The sequence below is a fragment of the Zea mays genome, chromosome 7 (genome assembly GCF_902167145.1).
Source record: "Zea mays cultivar B73 chromosome 7, Zm-B73-REFERENCE-NAM-5.0, whole genome shotgun sequence".
In the NCBI taxonomy this organism is placed as follows: domain Eukaryota; kingdom Viridiplantae; phylum Streptophyta; class Magnoliopsida; order Poales; family Poaceae; genus Zea; species Zea mays.
Window position 1 is genome coordinate 75,325,862 of NC_050102.1, and position 5,895 is coordinate 75,331,756.

A 5,895-nucleotide genomic window follows, 5' to 3' on the forward strand; every position below is an offset into this window, starting at 1 on the left:
ACGACATTGAGGAAAGAAACACCTCAAAAAAGACATTATGAAGATCAAGTGAAGTCCAAGAAACGAAGAAAGTGTCGCTCATCACGGTCATCCGTAGATGTTTGCACTAAGCAAAAGGCTCAACTTAAAGCCTTGAAAAATAAGTTGATTAGCTCCCAAAATGATTATAAAAGTTTGCTAGAAAAATTGAAACATTTGCAAATTTGAATTGCGAGCTATCAACTAAAATTGAGCAATTAGAGTCTAGTGCTCCATCCACTGCTACCGATGATGGCCTTATTAAAAAGAATAAAAAACTTAAAGCTAAGTTAGCTAGCTCCCAAGAAGCTATTGAAAATTTGCTAGGGAAAATGAAAATTCTAAGCATACACAATAATGAGCTAACTACTAAGCTAGAAAGCATTGGTAGCACCCCAGAAGTATCTTTGGTTGAAATACCTGAAATTATTAAGAAAAATGCTTCTACTTCCTGCTTTGATTTAATTGATTATTCTAACCCCAGCAATCAAGTTCTTGTTAAGAATGTTATTATAGAAACATGTTCGGACGAGATTGCAATGGAGAATGAGCAATTAAAGCAAGAGGTGGCTCGCTTTGGAAAGGCCTTGTATCACAAGAAAGGCAAAGCCAAAAATCCAACCTCCACAGGTTAACACCACTGTGGGAGTGAACAAGCCTATGGAGGGCGAAACTGTGATTTGTAGGCTATGTCACAAAGAAGGCCACAAGTCTTTCCAATGCAAGGCGAAGACCAGGGATAAGCAAAAGCAAAAGCTTAAGCAAAAGCCAAAAAACAAAATCTCCAACACCTACATCAACAAGGTGGATAAAAAGGCTGTTACACCATATTTGATCAAGAAGAAAAAGAAAGGAAAGGTGATAGCAATCAAGGCTAACAAGCAAGCCAACAAAGGAAAGGGGCCAAACGTATCTGGATGCCAAAGGAAATTATTTCAACCATGAAAAGCACCAAGAAGGTTTGGATCCCTAAAGGGAAGTGAGGAGTCCGAAGGACAACAGGAAATTTAGAGACTTGGCAAAATTGTGATGTACATCGTGGGATACATCATATTGGATGAAGTCTATTGCCAAGTGGGTTAGTGTATATTTTGGACCCAAATTTCCCCACCCATGACTAAGGTAACTAGATTTATTATATTTATTGTTTTTAGATATGTGTATCTATTTTTCTTGTATCTAGTTTTACCTTTCATACCTAGTTTTACAATTGGTATTTATTAACAATGCATGCATACTAGGTAAATCATATGGTAGAATTGGTCACTTTAAAAAATTCATACTGTTGAGCAAACCTACATGGTTTAAAATGATAAGCACGACACATAACTTATTTAATATTTCTACGAAAATGATACATCAATTGATATGATAAAATACTTCAAGTGGTATAACACTTCAATTATACTTCATTTGGTATGCTTCAATTGGTATCATTTAACTTATATGTGCCAAAGCTCAGATTATAGATAATTTGCCCCTCTCGATATCAAATCAAAGTGCATGTCTCCTACAAGTATTCAAAACTTGTATGCACACCTTTAGGGAGAGGTTACTCTATAATCTAAGACTTTGAGACTAATACCTTTTTCAAGTCTATTTCATGTAGTAGTCCCATTGTAAGGAAAATGAAGTCCTCGGAGAAAGACAACAAGCTTCCACTGCAAATCTACAAGAATTCTTATGTCTCACAAGCCTACCATTGATCTTCAAATGGTCCGCCATTAATTTTCAATTGGTAACTTTGAGGCTACATTTGCCATCATTTACATGTCTTCTTCAAATTTTTGTTAGACTATATTTCATATTGTTTACTTCCCATGTTGCTATACATGCATAAATGGTTAAATCATATTCTGTTACCTATGCATAAGGGAAGTTAGTCTAATCAAATCATATCTTGCACCTCTATTTCTCACATTCTTTTTCCTAAGTAGAAGATCACTGTTAGGGGGAGTATTTCTTCGTCTCTAATGGGGGAGAAAATTCTTTCTGAAGGAGAACACTCATTTAGGAGGAGTTATAATGTCAAGTTCTTCAATTGGTATTAATTAATAAATCTTTTATGAGGGCAAGCCATATTTGCTTCCTATGCTTTTAACTAGCTGTATGCCCATACGTTGTTACGGCGGCAACATGTTATGATAAAATACAATAATATGCAGAAACATTAATCGTCATTCCACCTATGTGCTCCCCAATGAACAAACAAATGTCAAGAAAACAAAACATGTTGTGACAGCTGCTCCCCTCCCCAACGGTCGTGGCTGTTGCGCGGGGGAGGGAGACTGCGGAGGGAGCAGGGGCGGAGGGAGTGGACACTGGGCGAGGAGGGGATGGACTGGGTTGGTGGTCGTGCGGAGGGGATAGACAGTGAGAGGATGGGGCGGATGTGGCATGCAAATGGCCCATGCGTGGCTCGCGGATGTGGCGGTTTGTGCGGGCGAGGGAAACAGGGGCGGGTGCGGGCGAGGAGGAGAGGCGAGGGCATGGCTGTGGTCTACACTATCGTCTTAATAGTTAGTAGAGAAGTAGAGATTTTCTGCCAAGTGGCTCACTTCCATAATCCTAAAACAGCGAAGGGGCGGAATAATAGAGTGACGAAGCCACCGGACAAGCATGTTACAATCCCAATTATCTCCCTAGTTGGAGTACCTAGTGTCACACCCGGTTCCAGGGGGTAGAACTGAAAGGGAAATGTGCCTTTGGGCCATTTCTAAGTATTTTGGTGATTGAGTGCAAACACAAGTGCTTAAATGTGAAAATATGCCCAAGGATGAACAAAGTGCAAATCACAAGTTAAGGTATGTTTCTAAGCCTTAGTACATTGGTTTGTGTACTAATATTCTTGTCTAAGTGTTAGAAACAGGAAGAAGAAGAGGAGTGGAGGGCTGCTTCGGGCTGGGGCACCGGACTGTCCGGTGTGCACCGGACAGTGTCCGGTGCGCCAGACCAGCGCGGAGCAAACCAGCCGCTCTCGGGTTTTTCTCCGGCGACTTCGGCTAAAATTCACCGGACTGTCCGGTGTGCACCGGACTGTCCGGTGAGCCAACGGTCGGCCGGGCCAACGGTCGGCCGCGCGATCGGCGCGCGACACGTGGCCGAGCCAACGGTCGGAATGGGGCACCGGACTGTCCGGTGTGCACCGGACATGTCCGGTGCGCTAACGGCGCCCGGATCTGCAACAGACAGCAACGGTCGGATGCGCTGTTTATGGAAATAAATCGGGCACCGGACAGTGTCCGATGTGCACCGGACTGTCCGGTGCGCCCAACGACAGAAGGCAAGGATAGCCTTCCAGATGTGTTCTCAACGGCTCCTAGCTGCCTTGGGGCTATAAAAGGGACCCCTAGGCGCATGGAGGAGAACATCAAGCATTCCTACAACACTCCTAAGCACCAAGACATCGATCTCGCGCATTTGTTTCATTGTGATAGCATATAGAGCTCTTGTGGAGTTGTGAACTCTTTGGGTTGTGTTGCGAGCTCTTGTTGCGACTTGTGTGCGTGCTGTTGCTCTGATCTTTTGAAGTCTTGTGTGTGTTGCTCATCCCCTTCCTTACTCTGTAATTCTTTGTGAACATCAAAAGTGTAAGGGCGAGAGGCTCCAAGTTGTGGAGATTCCTCGCAAACGGGATAAGAAAAGAAAAGCATAACACTGTGGTATTCAAGTTGATCATTGGATCACTTGAGAGGAGTTGAGTGCAACTCTCGTCCGTTGGGACGCCACAACGTGGAGTAGGCGAGTATTTGTGCTTGGCCGAACCACGGGATAAACCACTGTGTCTTCTCTGTGTTTGATCTTTTGTGGTTATCGTATTATGCAAGACTTTCTCTAGCCACTTGGCATTATTACGCTAACTCTTAACAAGTTTTTGTGGCTATAAGTTTAAGTTTTACAGGATCACCTATTCACCCCCCCCCTCTAGGTGCTCTCAATTGGTATCAGAGCCGTTCTCTTCAAGAAAGGGACTAACCGCCCGAAGAGATGGATCCTAAGGGGAAGGGAATTGTGATCAACGACAAGGAGAAGGAGTCTTTCGTCAACGAGCCAAGGGATGACAAGTCCAACAACTCGGGCTCGGGCCACAAGCGAAAAGATGGGAAGAAGAAGAAGACAAGACGCATCAAGGAGATCGTCTACTACGACAGCGATGAGTCCTCTTCTTCCCAAAAGGACGACGACAACGACTACAGGAAGACGGTCAATTCGAACTTTTCATTTGATTATTCTCGTATTCCACATAGTTCGAATTCACATTTGCTTTCCATTCCTCTTGGTAAACCTCCACACTTTGATGGGGAGGACTACGGATTTTGGAGTCACAAAATGCGTAGTCATTTATTCTCTCTCCATCCAAGCATATGGGAGATTGTAGAGAATGGAATGAAATTTGATAGCTCGGATAGCCCTATGTTTATCAATGAACAAATTCATAAAAATGCACAAGCTACTACTGTTCTCTTAGCATCTTTGTGCAGGGAAGAGTACAATAAGGTGAGCGGCTTGGATAATGCCAAGCAGATATGGGACACCCTCAAGATCTCTCACGAGGGGAACGACATCACCATGCTCACCAAGATGGAGTTGGTGGAGGGCGAGCTTGGACGATTCGCCATGATAAGGGGAGAAGAGCCAACTCAAACTTACAACCGGCTCAAGACCCTTATCAACAAGATAAGGAGCTACGGAAGCACGCGTTGGACGGATCACGACGTCGTCCGCCTAATGCTCAGGTCATTTACCGTTCTTGATCCTCATCTCGTGAACAATATTCGTGAGAATCCCAGGTACACGATGATGACGCCCGAAGAAGTACTTGGAAAATTCGTGAGCGGGCGGATGATGATCAAGGAGGCAAGATACGTCGACGACGCGTTGAACGGTCCACTCCACGAGTCTCAACCCATTGCTCTAAAGGCAGCAAGGAGCAAGGAGTCGCTACCTAGCAAGGTGGCGCAAGTTGAGGCGGCCGGGCTCAATGATGAAGAGATGGCTCTTATCATCAAAAGATTCAAGACGGTGCTGAAGGGTCACAAGGGGCAGCCAAGCAAGAACAAGACAAAGGGGAAGCGCTCATGCTTCAAGTGCGGTAAGATTGGTCATTTTATCGCTAACTGCCCCGATAACGACAGTGACCAGGAACAGGGAAACAAGAGGGAAAAGAAGAAGAATTACAAGAAGGCCAAGGGCGAGGCGCATCTCGGCAAAGAGTGGGATTCGGATTGCTCCTCCTCCGACTCCGACAATGAGGGACTCGCCGCCACTGCCTTCAACAAATCGGCTCTCTTCCCCAACGAGCATCACACTTGCCTCATGGCAAGGGAAAAGAAGGTAATCACTCGTAATGCTAATACTTATGATTCTTCTAGTGATGATGAATCTAGTGAGGATGAAATTGATTACTCTAGTTTATTCAAGGGATTGGATAGAACTAAGATAGCTAAGATTAATGAGCTGATTGATGCCTTAAATGAAAAGGATAGAATCTTAGAGAAACAAGAAGACCTTTTATATGAAGAGCATGATAAATTTGTTAGTGCTCAAAATTCACTTGCTCTAGAAGTTAAAAGAAATGGAATACTCTCTTGTGAACTTTCTACTTGTAATGAAACCATTTCTTCTTTAAAAGGTGAAATTAATGTTTTAACTGCTAAACTAGAAGTAGCAAGTAACTCTTGTGTTGAAAATATTACAATTTGCACTAGGTGTAAGGATTTTGATGTTAATGCTTGTAGTGAACACTTAGTTTCAATTTCAAAACTAAATGATGAAGTGGCTAGTCTCAATGCTCAACTTAAGACTAGCAAAAGCGATTTTGAAAAACTAAAATTTGCTAGGGATGCCTACACGGTTGGTAGACACCCCTCAATTAAG